This window comes from Salminus brasiliensis, chromosome 3 (assembly GCF_030463535.1).
Source record: "Salminus brasiliensis chromosome 3, fSalBra1.hap2, whole genome shotgun sequence".
Taxonomy (NCBI): Eukaryota; Metazoa; Chordata; class Actinopteri; order Characiformes; family Bryconidae; genus Salminus; species Salminus brasiliensis.
This window is the reverse complement of record NC_132880.1, coordinates 9640796-9656518: the sequence shown is the minus strand read 5'-3', so window position 1 is coordinate 9656518 and position 15723 is coordinate 9640796. Positions and strand designations below refer to the sequence as shown.

The 15723-nt window shown below is 40.3% G+C and overlaps 1 protein-coding gene across 6 annotated transcripts in view; it reads right to left on the bottom strand.

Moving 5' to 3' along the window:
* Positions 1–15723, bottom strand: part of thrb (thyroid hormone receptor beta) — a 140677-nt gene that overhangs the window by 48592 nt on the left and 76362 nt on the right. For all 6 annotated transcript variants that reach the window (XM_072675394.1, XM_072675400.1, XM_072675398.1 and 3 more), the window contains one exon: positions 15324–15390. The gene's annotated coding sequence lies outside the window, so the exon portion shown is untranslated. The remainder of the gene's footprint in view (positions 1–15323; positions 15391–15723) is intronic.

Here is a 15723-nt window from a genome sequence, read left to right as displayed (position 1 = left end):
CTATAACACAACATTCTGGACTGATTGATTTAGTTTTCTTAAAATTACAAAAAAATAAATGTGCTATAATGTGGGTTTCTATAATGTGTGTGTGTGTGTGTGTTAGCATTAGCTAGCTTTATAAAGTTTCAGATATTATGGTCTGCTTTCATGTTCCACTGTAAAATAGCTTCACAAAGCAGACTCTAAACTCTTTTATTTACCTTCTGAGAACTTCCGCATTGCTGCCGGCTTGGCAATAATGTCCATTAATGGTACCTTGAGGACATCAGGTGACTCAAAACAGAATCAAAATAGCGGATACCCGATACATTGAACAATGCCTGGTTCAGGACATCCCTACTGGAGAATAAATTAGTTCTAATAAACTAATACTTTACTTAATGATTTACAGTAGTGATAGGGCTTCTGAGTGCAATTAAGTGACAGTGGACAAACAGACAAATGGATACTTTCCACTAAAACCTTTTTCTTTTTTAACATATTTAAACATATGTGTGTGTGCATTTACACATCAGTGTCAGCAATGGGTGTAACTTAAAGTAGCTAAATGCAGTCATTAGGTCAGGGCTGTCCACAAACATTTGGACATATATGGATGTCTTCTGGATACGAGCATCTGCTACATGCTGTAAATGTAATGTAATAAGAGTTTCGCCTAGACCAGGGGTGGGAAACGGAGGCCGGAGTCCAGCACGGTTTGCGGATTTCTCTGACCTACGAGACCTGGGAATTAACAAGTGGGTTAAGTCAGGAGTGGTTGAGCAGAATGAACCCAAAACTGTGCAGAAATCTGTCCCAGTAGACTAAGCTTAAATGCCTGTTAAAAAAAACATATATGTATATGTATATATAATATGTTTTTCTAACCAATCCTTTGTGCATGGACAATATTTAATATTTAATATTTTGGTTAGTTTTCATGTTTGAACTGTTGACTTCATCAAACCAGTAAATTTTCACTGGTCGTTTTCATCTTAGTACCATTTCAGTAACTCTGACTGGGTGAAAAAGGCCTGCTGTCCAGATGTGAGAGCTTACTAGGTTGCGCTTCCCAATCCTTAGAAGAACAGATTATAAAAAAGCATGGGGAATCATATTGGGTTTGCTTGGATGACTCTGCTGTTAGGTCACCTGTACATCCAAATATAGTTATTTGAGTTCCTTAAATGTGTTTTTGCGAGTATGGACCACGTCTGTGGAGCTGGATGAGCTGGGGGTGGGGGGCAACTTGTGAGACTTCCAGACTGGGCTGGAGTTTTGGGCTGCTAGAGGTGGATGCGTGGAGCGGGGCCCCCTGTGCTGAGGAGAGCAGAAAAGCAGAATGGAGATGACGGGGTGGTGATGGGTGCCACGGTGTTTGACACAAAGGTGAAATGAGAGATTCCACTTAACAATTCCACTGCTGATAGTTGTGTAAGGAAACATAATAAAAGGCCATTATAAAAAGCAAGTGTAGAGATGAGAAAATGGATTGGTTATGTATCAATAACGGATGATTTTCGGCCAAAATAACCCACAAGACCCCAAAAAAACCCCATAATTATTTAAGACTTAGTAGAGGCTTTTTGTGCGTTTTAAGCCGCACAAGGCATACTTTTCCCACCATTATGATAGCAAAGACACAATGACACGGCCTAAATCAAGCTGCACGGTGCATGGTTCACGCTTTGCCAAAAAATCGCACATTAACACATTAACCCTTAAAAGGTACACACCGAATAAGCAGGTCTACACCCCCCTCCAAGCAGCATCTTCATCTGAGGTCATTAAAGGAAAAGTGTTTTGACTTCTGCTAGTGCCACTCATGAAAAACTGTGGTAAACTCAGAAAGAAGCGGTGCTTATCTACACCCCCCAGCATGTCTGCTGCCAACTGAGACAATGATTTACGAAATATGCTCTTTAGAGGATGGCAGAAGTCCAAGATATTAGTCGAGGCTGAGGAGTGCACCGTAGGTGTGACCACTGAAGCTTTAACACCTCAGAATAAACAGTCTGACATAAATCTTCATCCCCCACAACTTCCTCTCACACTGTTCAAACCACACAGTGTTTTTACTGAAACCATGCAGCGCTATACACTCTCAAGGAAGAAGATAAGCTGGTACAGGCGTGTGTGTTCAGACTCACACTGCTTACACTGCTTTACATTCTGTGTGTCAAACTTGGCAGATCAATATACATTTGCTTATGACAGCCATACAGACCTCCAGCCCCAAGCTCCTTCAGTTCTTTAAACTCCTGTTCGTAAAGTCAGAGGTTCATAACATATAGCCAGGAGTCTGTAGGCCAATATAAACACTGATAATATAAACATGAAAAATCTACTAAACCTCCAGCTTAGTGATCTACATCAAATAATTTAGTGAGTGAATGCGGAAGTTGATTAAAATAATCTGTCTCAAAGTTCTAGCAAATCTGGTACAAAAAAACCTTAACAAACCAGAATAAACAACATTTTACAAGAATAAGAAGAACTGAAAAAAGACTGATCTAGATAAAAGTACATAGTACTAGATTAAATTTGATAAAAGTTACATAGCACTAGATAAACGAAACTAGATAAAAGCTACACAGTACTAGATTTAGAAAGTAGTTCAAAGCTACACTGTACTAGATTTAAAAAGTAGTTCACAGCTACAAAGTACTAGATTTAAAAAGTAGTTCAAAGCTACACTGTACTAGATTTAGAAAGTAGTTCAAAGCTACACTGTACTAGATTTAGAAAGTAGTTCAAAGCTACACTGTATTAGATTTAGAAAGTAGTTCAAAGCTACACTGTACTAGATTTAGAAAGTAGTTCAAAGCTACACAGTACTAGATTTAAAAAGTAGTTCAAAGCTACACTGTATTAGATTTAGAAAGTAGTTCAAAGCTACACTGTACTAGATTTAGAAAGTAGTTCAAAGCTACACTGTACTAGATTTAGAAAGTAGTTCAAAGCTACACTGTACTAGATTTAGAAAGTAGTTCAAAGCTACACAGTACTAGATTTAAAAAGTAGTTCAAAGCTACACTGTATTAGATTTAGAAAGTAGTTCAAAGCTACACTGTACTAGATTTAGAAAGTAGTTCAAAGCTACACTGTACTAGATTTAAAAAGTAGTTCAAAGCTACACTGTATTAGATTTAGAAAGTAGTTCAAAGCTACACTGTACTAGATTTAGAAAGTAGTTCAAAGCTACACTGTATTAGATTCAGAAAGTAGTTCAAAGATACACTGTACTAGATTTAGAAAGTAGTTCAAAGCTACACTGTACTAGATTTAAAAAGTAGTTCAAAGCTACACTGTATTAGATTCAGAAAGTAGTTCAAAGATACACTGTACTAGATTTAGAAAGTAGTTCAAAGCTACACTGTACTAGATTTAGAAAGTAGTTCAAAGCTACACTGTACTAGATTTAGAAAGTAGTTCAAAGCTACACTGTATTAGATTCAGAAAGTAGTTCAAAGATACACTGTACTAGATTTAGAAAGTAGTTCAAAGCTACACTGTACTAGATTTAAAAAGTAGTTCACAGCTACAAAGTACTAGATTTAAAAAGTAGTTCAAAGCTACACTGTACTAGATTTAGAAAGTAGTTCAAAGCTACACTGTACTAGATTTAGAAAGTAGTTCAAAGCTACACTGTATTAGATTTAGAAAGTAGTTCAAAGCTACACTGTACTAGATTTAGAAAGTAGTTCAAAGCTACACAGTACTAGATTTAAAAAGTAGTTCAAAGCTACACTGTATTAGATTTAGAAAGTAGTTCAAAGCTACAATGTACTAGATTTAGAAAGTAGTTCAAAGCTACACTGTACTAGATTTAAAAAGTAGTTCAAAGCTACACTGTATTAGATTTAGAAAGTAGTTCAAAGCTACACTGTACTAGATTTAGAAAGTAGTTCAAAGCTACACTGTATTAGATTCAGAAAGTAGTTCAAAGATACACTGTACTAGATTTAGAAAGTAGTTCAAAGCTACACTGTACTAGATTTAAAAAAACATTTATTAAAGAAGAAAAAAAGATCTCATGCTCCCATCAAAAACATATGATGCTGCATATTAGCATTTGAACAGTTCCGACTGTAGTCATGAAATACATTTGTGGGGGTCCATGCAATTTTGTTCTCACACAAAAAAGGGGTCTCCTGAGAACTTCTGTTTTAAATAATCAAACTGAAGCAACTGAAGACATGGTCAGACCAGACGAAACATTAGATTAAAACAATGTGGGGGATTGGACTAAGATGAAGCATTTAATATTGAGCAGATCAAGCGCATACCAAGAAATCGAGCAAAGCTGTGTTTCTAATGGCTCAGCTATAAAGCCAGCACTCATATGTGTAAAAAAATGTGCAGCTTGTCATTCAATGAGACGTTCTGCCAATAATCTGGCAATTGCACTGGTCTGCTGTCAACCAACTCACTGGCAGACACTTTACGTTAGCCCACAATGGACTTACACTATATGTCCAAATGTTTATGGACACCCCTTCTAATGAATGTATTCACCTACTTAAGGCTACACCCACTGCTGACACAGATGCGCATATGCACACACACAGCGTGTCTAGTCCCTGTAGATAAGTATTGCCATAAGAATAGGTTTGGAGAAGATAAACGTGAAGCTATTGGCGCCATACCTAATGCCAGCCAGAGGTATAAATCTCGCCCGCATTGAACTGTGGAGCAGTGGATCGAACAGTGTTCTCTGGAATGATGGGTGATGTCCATCCAATACTTTTAGGATGAGTTTGAGGGAGTTGGGGATGACCTCACTAATGCGCTTGTTGCTGGATGCAATCAAATCATAACAGCAATGCTTCAGAATCTAGCAGAAAGCCTTCCCTGGACAGTAGTGACTGTTACTCCAACATAAGCAAGATAAACTCATTTTAATGCCCTTGATTTCAGAAGAAACAATGAATGGCCCGGTGTCCCAATTCTTTATCCATACAGTGCATGTTTGCTTATGTTAAGCTTTATGTTGGAATCAGTCTCCCGCTCAAATCAGTCTCCACCCACAAACTCGCAAACCAGGTCCACAGATGGCTTGAGATGATTTAAGAAGCACTATACACAATCTACAGGGTTAAAGCTCTTCTCGTATGAATTATGGATTATGGAGTTTGACCTTGCCATAAATACACTTTACTTGCACACTCAGCCCAAGTCCAGAGCCTTAAGTATAGAAAGGGACTTCCAGTAGTTCTACAGTCGAAGGCACATTTTAGCAGTGGACTGCTTCAAGTGGTGAGAGGAGAGGTTAGGTTGTGTACACCGCAACCTCTCCTGCATTATTCAGCATCCAGCACTTCACCTTAGAGACAATGCAGGGCAAGCTAAAAGCTAAAGTTAAACCACTACAGGCCAGCAAGCATCGATAATGATCCCTCTGCTTCTATTATTCATCAGCTAGACACAGGTACGTCATGCATTATTGACTGATATGATCAGAGAAGGCTGGGAGACAAGTGAGGGCTCTTTCCTTTCCTCTGGGTCAGTAAAGGATCTGTAGCTATGATGGCTAGGAGGGTCAGAGAGTTCTTGGGAGCTAGTCTTGGCAATATCATTGAACATAAGAGACAGGTCAATTAATCATCATGTTCGTACTGTTATTGCGTTGTGGGTTTCCATGACAGACATATCATTAAGGGCTTGATGGCAGAACGGATAACGTGGAGTATGGAAATGTAGCACTTAAAATGAGGCTTGGCTAGGCTCAAATCAGGCTCTCCCGCATCGAGAACAACTAACTGAACCATTCAGCTAAACAGCCAATTATAACACACATATGCACAGCTCGAAATCTGTAAAAATGCTCTTAAAAGCTTTTCAGGAAGTGCTGATGCAGTTGCAGCCTGAGTGGGGACACCTGCCGCTCATTTTCTCCTTCTCATGGACTATAATATACACACATATTCCGTCACTCTCTGAGCACCACAGCACCACCTGGGTGGTGTCCTTCTGCCAATAGTTGTTTTTCTGTTTTCTCTCTCTTTTGTCTGAAGTTTCCAGGCTTCACATAAGCACTAGCACAAGCTTACCAAGCAATGTATTTAGTTTGTGTCACTGTTAGCCATAGTTACAGGTCGATAGCAGCGAGAACTAGTTTTTGTTTAGCTCTAGCTTTAGCCTGATATTCTGTCATTGTCCTGTATTTATTTATAGAATCATCAGTGCTTCTCTGCCATCCATTCAGGACTGTCAGATACAAGAACAGTTTTTACCCTCAGTCCATCACCTTCATCAACAGCTGATCACCATCATCAGCTACAGGCCACAGATATTACTGATAAACTATTCTGACACTTATCCTACAGTTACTGCACCATTAATAATTTTACACACGTTTACACTGCTGTGTTTACACAATATTTCATCTGTATAGTGTTGCTTACTGCTATTCTGTGAATAACACTAAATCACACTGTATACAAATGCCCTCATATAGTCTATGTATACTGTGCATACTATTGTCTGTATATTGTGTATTGTCAGTAAATTATGTGTAGATTAGCTGTATATTGTTGATACTAGATAGACACTAACAGCCGGAAACACATTCTGTGTGTGTGTGAACATACTTGGCCAATAAATCTCTGATTCTGATTTAGTTCCTTAAGTAGTGCTTTTCTCTTTTTGTTCTCATTTACTTTTCCAGTTATTATGTAGAAGTGTTATCAGTGAACCCTGCACTAGCATTGGATACCCCTGTCAGTCTCATACACCCAGTCCACTAACAAAAGCTATAGTTCTAGCCAAAGTTAGTGATGCAACACTAGCCACTTTTGAGATCAGGTCAGATTTCTTCTTGCACATCAAGTTGGAGGTACACTTTTATTTCATTCATAATGTACTGCTTATTACATATTATGTACTGAATCATACTATATCTTAAGTGCATACTGTGCAGCCCTACTTCGTTCCCCCCAGAACTAATTGTGTGAGAGTGAATTACAAGTGGTGCTAGACCACATTTATTTACATTTACATTAATGGCATTTAGCTGACATTCTTATCCAGAGCGACTTACAAAGTTACTCATATTACAAAGGTGGGCCACTGTAGTGTTAGGAGTCTTGCCCAAGGACTCTTATTAGTGTAGCGCAGCACAGTCACCTAGACCGGGAATTGAACCCCAGTCTCCCACATGGTGTGGCAGCTGACTGGCCTGTAGTGGTGTTATCTGTTGCGCCACACCAACACACGTCCTGTCCACCTGTCCAAAAACTGAAGCTGAAAGAATTCTGCATGGAGGAGTGGGAAGATTTCTTGTAGTCGATGTCAGAGACTTTTAGATGGCTGTAGAGTTTAGTTTAGCCAAAAGGGAAACGCCATTAAGGCATAGTGTGTCCTAATGTTCTCCTTGAGAAAGCTGCATTTCTATTATGCATACGCTATATGGACAAAAGGGCTGGGACACACCTTTTAATCATTGAATTGAGTTGTTTCATTCAGATCGGATTCGGATTGACACAGGTGTATGAAATCAAGAACATCGCCATGCCGTCTGCCTTTACACACATTAGTCAAAGAATAGGTGGTTCTGAAGAGTGTGGTACTGAAGTAGGATGCCACTGCTGTCAGTTTGTCTGAGATATTTCACCATCTACTGTGAGGGGTATTATTAAAAAGTGGAAGGGTTTAGGAATCATAAAAAACTGCTGAGTCGCATAGTGCTTAAAAAAAAAAGAGTTCCAAACCTAATGTCGGTGCTGCAAAGCGGGATTAACTCCATATTAATGCCTATGGATTTAGAATGGGAGGACATAAAAGCTCCTGTGGGTGTAAAGTGTAGATGTCCCAATACTTTTGTTTTAAAGACATTTCTATCTTTATTTTGTTACATTCGGAAGAAACAAGAAATGAGCAGGCGCCCAATACTTTTGCCCATATAGCGTATAACCTCCATCTCTCAACATCATTTCTATATGTTTAAATAAGCCATAATGAGATGTCCTATCTTCATGATTCACGATTGTACACATTGGAACACTGCTGTGAGTATTTGACTGCATTCAGCCACTAGCATTTCACATTTTGCATTTTAGCTCTTCCTAAGGGTACTGGATGGAGTTTCACCATTCCAGAGCCCAGTGCTAGGGGTCTTTATAACCTAATTGCTTTGGGACACGGTGACATTATGTGTAACTAAAGAGCAGCTAAATTCACTATTTTAGAAGGAATATCTAGATTCTTTGAGAAATAGTATTACCTGTCAGTCAAGACTGTTGACAGTGCAGTCATTGTACTGCCATACCACCAAGCTAACATGCTTATTTATTTGTATGTGCTGTTTGTGAGCTGGCATTTTGGGCTTAATCCTGAATATGCAAAAACATACACCTTGGTTTTATTCCACTTCTAGTTTGAAGTAATAAAGATATCACTACATGAGTCGGTATGAAAGGTTCCCGCATGGAGGGGGCTCCAAATGCAGAAACAGAACAAGCACCTTAGGCTAGGCGAAAAAAGAAATTTAGCCATGTGGAGAGGCAGAGAAAATCACACACACACACACACACACACACACACACACACACACACACACACACACACACTCACACACAGACTTTGCTCTCATTCTCTTGAGTGCTGCACTCTGCCCGCTGGCTCACTCAAGAGAGCTGTCCTCATGTGACCAATTAGAGCAGGGTAGAGAGTGACTGGGTTACAGGTGAGAGCTCAATACATATTACAGAAGGGAGTGGACAGGCAGCCGACGTAAGGGGGTGCAAGAGGGAGAGAGAAAAAGAGTGGGAGAGAGACACAGATGTAGAGCCACTGTGGAGATCAATGCCATTAATTTCCAATAGTGTCCTGCCATGCCCTGTCAGTGGTGGTGTGTAGAAATGTGCTACATGTACTCTCTTAGATTTGCTTAAGTCATTTTTGGAATAAATTGTAAATGTAATTTTTAAACTCTTACTCAAATGTATTTATAAGGACTTGATCTTAACCCCTTAAATCTCAATAATGAATGATTCAGTTATTAATCCTAAAGCAGAAGCTATCACATAGTCATTTTGCTTAGCTTTAGATTTTGTGGAGTCCCACACGGTTCTATTTCAGGGCCTATTGAATTGATGTAAATTATTAAGATAAAGTGAAATGTGTGGCTTACATACAGATTTGAGGGCCTAACTCACATTCCGTGCACTGATCATTCATCCAGATTGGTGCCTTTGTTGCCTTTGTCACACCCCCACACCGATCATTTTCTCACATTGCTACAAAAGGTTCCATAAGAGGTGTGTGTGAAACTGTAATGGTTTAAAAAAGTTGATGCAAAAGTAAGTAAGTAAGTAAGGTCTCTTTTCCAAAAAATGCAACCAAAAAGGGTTCTCTTACAATATCTGTCAAAGAACTCTTTGTAGCACCTTCAGCATTGGCATCAAGGGTGAATTTGTGGAGCTGTGAAAGTGGAACACTGCATAACAGGATGAGTGCAACGACTAATGTGGCGGGTGATTCTGCTGCGATAGTTCACCTCAGGTCTCGAACACATGAAAACAATCCATTTTTACCATGTCTTACTTTTAACAGTAGATTCCAGCACTGGTTCTTCTACGACACTCAAGTGTTGCTTGTTAATTATACTATTAGTCATGCATTGTAAGTTCTCTGGTGTGAGCTTGTTTATTTCTGTCCTGTGGGCTCTTGTAGCTGCGCACAGGCAGGAATACATCAGCGTTTTTATGCTGCTGCTTGCGATGGGTTTCTTAGTTGGACTGTTATTGCTCGGTGGTCAGCATATTGTTAGGATTAAGTTGCTGCCTTTGAATTTCATACAAAACTAATGGGCATGTGTGGGGCTCTGTATCTCACAGCTAGTCTCTTCAGCAGATACTTTTTTACTCTTACTTATGTAACTTTTTGATGACTACTTGTACTTGGTTAGTTACTATTTTATAGTATCTGAGTATCTCAGTAGACCTTCGGGCTACTCTACTCACGTCTGTCTGTCAGCTATGGCATCTGTCTTGTAACCCCTGGATATAACACACAAATGCTTTCAGATAACCTGGTTTAAATGCTGATGACCTGATGACCACCTGATTTATTTGTTTGCAATCTTTCTACAAATTTACAATGGTCGACTGGAGTACCGTAGGTCTGTCTTAGCTAAGCTAGCAAGGAAGGTAGCTAGCAAGCTAACTCAGTGATAGTACACCGGCTAGCGGCCTCATCTAACTTCACAACCTTGGTGGTAACACACTGACTACTGGGCTCGTCCAACATTGCTACCTCAATGGTAGCACACCAGCTACCAGCCTTGTCCAACATTGCAACCGGCACACCGGCTACTGGCCTCGTCCAACATTGCTACAGAGGTCGTAGCACACAAACTAGTGACCTCGTCCAACATCGCTACCTTGTGATAGCACACCAGCTACCAGTCTCATACAAATAATGTTACCTAGAATAGCATTTTCAATTATGAACAATTCCAAATAATCCCACGGTGCCAGCAACAACTTTTTAGATCTTCGTGGCCATTAAACCCTTGCTGCTTAGCAAACCAGTTGAAACCAGTTGTGATTCTCTACCACAAATGATTATAAACAGGACAAGACAATCCTGAGCTACTTCTGTGACACAGCAAATGTAAGCCAGTGTTACCCACCAGTCCAGCAGGACTAGGACAACATCCTCATCCCTTTCAATGTTTGGATGTCTCTCCACTTTCCAGACACCTCACCTCAATGTGTCCTCACCCTCGCCTGATCCAAGAACTTAGTGTTCCCCTTTTTGGTTGGTCTTTTTCTTTTTGGCTGTTTCTCTGCCATCACTCCTCGACAGTGCATGTAGTTCCACACAAAGCTAGCTAAGTGGCAGATTGTGATAATACACAACACAATTTCTCGTCAGGAAAGACTGGCTAACATATCTACTGTCATTAAAAACTGTGATCTGTGCCAGTGTATGCCCTCCTGAGGGATCACCTGCTTTGCTCTCTTTTGCTTCTTTTCTCTTGAACTGATTCGCTCGGCTAAACAGTCAATCAAAGACCTCTCTCTCTTCACTGACTGCTGAGGCCGTCTCAACACGCTCAATCAGCCTAAACAGTGCTGAAAAGGACCGACAGGGCCAACAGACCCAGCGATGGACTGACAACGTCCAAATGCAGACAGTCTGCTTGACGTATCGGGGCCTGAACGTGGCACAGATCATTTTCCTGATCTGATCTTGCCCAGTCGGCCACTTTTAAGCTATGTTTTAATGTGCTTCAAGATCAGATACCCGATATCTGATACATGGCCAACTGGCTGTGAAAGAAAGAGTCGGATTGGAATGTGTTAACGTCACACTTGCACATTGGTGGACGTGCACATCACTGTTGTCGGCATTCGCTTTACCTTGGTGTTAAAATGTGGCCAGGCAGGCTCCTTCACAGCAGAAGTCTGCACACTTTTGACAGATATGGGTCATGTGAATATGAACCGTCAAGGCTGACAGATCAAATCTGTAATGAACGTAGCCTTTGACTCCAAAGGCTGCAGAAGATGAATAGAACAAAGGTTCACGACAGTGCAACACAGAATGATTCAGCATCATAACAGTGATATGAAACCAGAGGCTGAACCTTGAACGTCCCCCCAATCCATATGTAGTGCACTAGGTCATGAAATTTGGCTTCTTCATCCAGCTAGGCATCATTATCACATCTATTGCTCGTCAGACACAGGTTGCACGACTGTCTAGGGAATACTGTGTACTGTCTAGGGAATAGGGAGTTTAAGATTCAGCCATACAAAACACTATAAACCTTTAATTTTAGATAAGCAAGTGCTCCACTCATTCTGAGTGTGTATTATTTTGCATATGTCAAAGCCCAAACTTTTTCTACATCCACTGTCACCTTAAGTGAGGCTGTCAGTGCTGCTTTTTCATTTTCTTTGCGCTCCAAAAGAGCCCCTCTGGGCTACACCAATCACAAGTCATACCGCTGACCAGGCTTTCAACCTATACTCATTCAGGTGGCAGGATCAAAGTTAGGTTATTTAATATGGGCCCATTGGCATGGCAACAAGGCGCAGAGAACAAGGGGCGGCAGATGGTGTTTTCATTAAAAGAATGCATCTGACAAAGGAATAAACTGGCTGACTTCGTTTGCACGCCCTCGCCACACTTATCACGTTACACCGTTTACCGACGCCACCTGGGACAAACACGCACAAACAAGAAGATGAAGTGAAGTTGCCCCATGTCCTGACCCCTCCGGAAAAGGACACTGAGGGACGGACGGGGCTTTTTATGAACTTAATATACAAATGATAACCGGCATTTCGCCCTAATCGGGTTGCCGGTTTGAAATTTTGTTAGATTGATTGAAACGATAGCTTGCGCAGAAGACGGACGCTGACCTCCTGTCAACCTTTAATGCAATCTCAGTGATTAGAGGAGGCAGACAGCATGCACTTCTGACTGATTAAAAAACATAACAAAAAAAGAGACAAAGCTTCTGTGCTAAAGGGGGAACCGGCCTCAACCCAAAACAAACTTTCCATCTCTCCCGAGCACCAAAAGGTTTAAAATCACCACATATTAAGAGAGAGCAGTTATCACTTGTAATGTTGTATAATGTCTCAAATTCAATGCTTCTTCAAAGCTAGAAAAAGGCAACCAATTCAATTCAGCACAACATGCAATTCTTTAAATCTGCAATCAGCTTCTGCATAAAGCTAGACTGGATATGCTTGACTTGCCCTGACAGCAAGGAAGGGTTTCCTTCTTGCACCCCCCTCCTATAAAATCAAACTTGCTTGGCCCCTTTCAGATGGTGGATGTTGTCTTTGGCTGTACTTTGACATCAACTGTAGCAGGAACTACCTGTAGGTGCATCCATGATGACATTTTAGGATTGTTGTTGTGGAGACTTAGCAAAACAGACATTAGCATTTATGTTTGTTTGAAGCAGTTTAACAGCAACTCTTTCAGTAGCAAGTCCTAGCACAGGGCTGCAGCTGCTGTTTTCCGCTCATATTCACAGTTAATGAAGTATCTAGAAATTCCAGAAGGCCCAGAGTGACGTGTGGCACTGAAATGCACAGACTATTTTTTGTTAATATGCAATGTTTTATTATTATTATTATTATTACTACATAAACTGAGTTTATTCTGAAACTATTCTTCTTTTTCTTAACACCACTACATACTTGCTGAGCTCCATTTAAAGCTACAGTAAAAAAAACCAAAAAAAAACCAACAACCTATAGTGGCGGCTGCAGTAGAGTCTATGTTATGCTGTAGAGTCTGACTCTGTTATGAAAGAGGTTTCTAACAGTTTACATAGACCCAATGTGTTTAACGACTGGAACGAAACAAAAAGATGGTTTCACACTGAGCAAACTATCGCCAGCCTACCACAGCAGCACTAGCGTGATGCACAATGGAAATTCTAGGGTACCTGAGGAGAAAACACAGTCATGTTTTGTAACCATTAGCAGGGATGCTTTTTTAAAATCTGTTGTCCTTTTAGGTGCAAATACACTTATCACATACATGTCTGCTTGCTACCCTAGAATTACCACTGAATAGGAGAACAAGAGAAAATCTGTAGGCTAGAATTTGGGCTTCTATGTTGATTGACAGTGCCAGTGTGTGTGTTAGGCATGATGGGAAATGCACCCTATCTAATTATTTTTTATTTCTCATGTTATTTTTTGCACATTTCCTTGTGAAGGGAATGCCATAGATAACATATACATATATAAGAAGTATAAACTGAAATTTCACTGGATTTTATGCTAGGTTTACAGTTTAAACCTACAGTTTTGCACTTTAATATATAATACCATTTTTTGTTTACATTTTAAGATAAGATAAGATAAGATAAGATTTTGTTTTAAGCTGCATTATATGATTGAGATGGGAGAGCTCATTTAGCTGTGTCTACCTAGATACTACAGAAAACAAATTCCTTATTCTTTTCTCTTGTGCATTTTCCCACAATTCCTCATGAAATATTCTCTGTGTAGCTCCCCAGGTAGAGTCCTGTGCACATATTTTGGCTCCACACTCAAATAGTCTAGTTTGTAGATTTTATGAAAGTGGAAAAATAGCTGCCATTCTCTACAGAGAACACACTTCTGCATATCTACGTTTGTTTCCTATACTTGATTTGTTCACTTAGAAAATCAACAAAACAGAAAAGCAGAAGAATCTCAGAAATACTCTGACAAGGTCCACAAATGTGATGATCTCTAAAACATCATGCAGGTCTTGTGGGGTGTTCTCACTAGCATGTAGAACCTACCAAAAGTGCGCCAAGGAAGGAATCATGGTAAGGGAAGGACTCAAGGGGAGGGTTCATGAGTGCCTGAGGCTCACTGATGTATGTGGGGAGTGAGGGCTAGCCTGTCTGGTCCGATCTCACAGTAGAGCTACTGTAGCAAAAACTGCTGAAAACGTTAATGCTAATAAGTTTTGTAGAGTTGATGCCTCGAAAGGATAGAGCTGTTTGGTGGCACAACGAGGGATGTACACAATATAAGGCAGGTAGTTTTGTCAAGGTAGGTATGTTATGGCTAATCTGTGCATATTGGAGAATTTTTAAAAACTGGTAAGATCTTCACCTTACCATTGTGACGCAAATGACACTGAATATCAATACTTGAACAATTTATATTTTATGAAAGTTAAAAATTCCAGTATCATGGAAACCCTAATGTTTTGCATTTCTAGCAAAGCTTTTAACAGACAGAGCTGCGAAGTAGGTGGGTCATTTTCCTACGAGCCACCACTTGCCACATAGTTTACAAAGCTCAGTGTGCTCCTCAAACTCATTCTGTTACTGACTGTGGTCTGCTGCCTCAGCTGTTCTTCCTTCCGATCTCAGCACATGAGGCAAGTACAAGAGACACTGAAACTCAAGAAAAAGAACTGCAATGGTATCATAGCAAACCGCAGTCTAATCTGATGTCGGATTTTCTTTTCGCTGGCAGTGTTTGTTTGAATACCGTTGGAGCGACACATGGCACGACCTGCCTCTGGGCGATGACTCAGGCAGAATTATTCCGGCAGACTGGACCTGCTTCTGTTAGCAGGCTGACTGAGCTGAAAGTCTACTTGACAGTATAGGTTACGTCTCAGCCCAGATTTGGAGCCTTTAATCTATTAAACATTCACATCAGTATGGACCAGTAAGGACCAACTGTTCTTAGACTGGTGCTAGTTCTTCAGTGATGAGCCAACAGTGGTGAATGCTGAACGTTTGTGTGCATTCTCAGCGGAGACGAATGACTTACACATAGTGGACAATGAGACATAATCATTCTATACTGAGTCACACAGAAATGAGCAAATGTATGAAGCCAAGCTGTTCTTACCAGACAAAGCTGGGAACCTTCAGTCCTGCCAGGGTTGAGGAGCATGGATCCCTGAATGCATGAAAATCTGCAGTGGAGACAAAAAAAAGAGTTCATGAGGTAGCCCTTCTGTGTCTTTTTACTGGATCATTTGGCTACATTTCCCAAGAACAGAAGTCCAAAGCTGGTTCTGAACAATATAATATGCTGTACTGTATGTGTTGATATTCCAATAGATGTAATCTATCCTAGGCTTTCACAACCGGCTCTCCAAGATATTCTGACAATGTGGGTACTGCAATCTGACCAATGATCAGTGGCAGGAATACAGCCATATGCCATGCTGTACGAAGGCATTCTGTAGCCCGGGGCTAACTAGACTACCCCAAATACCACATAAGTAGACAAAATGTATCATTGA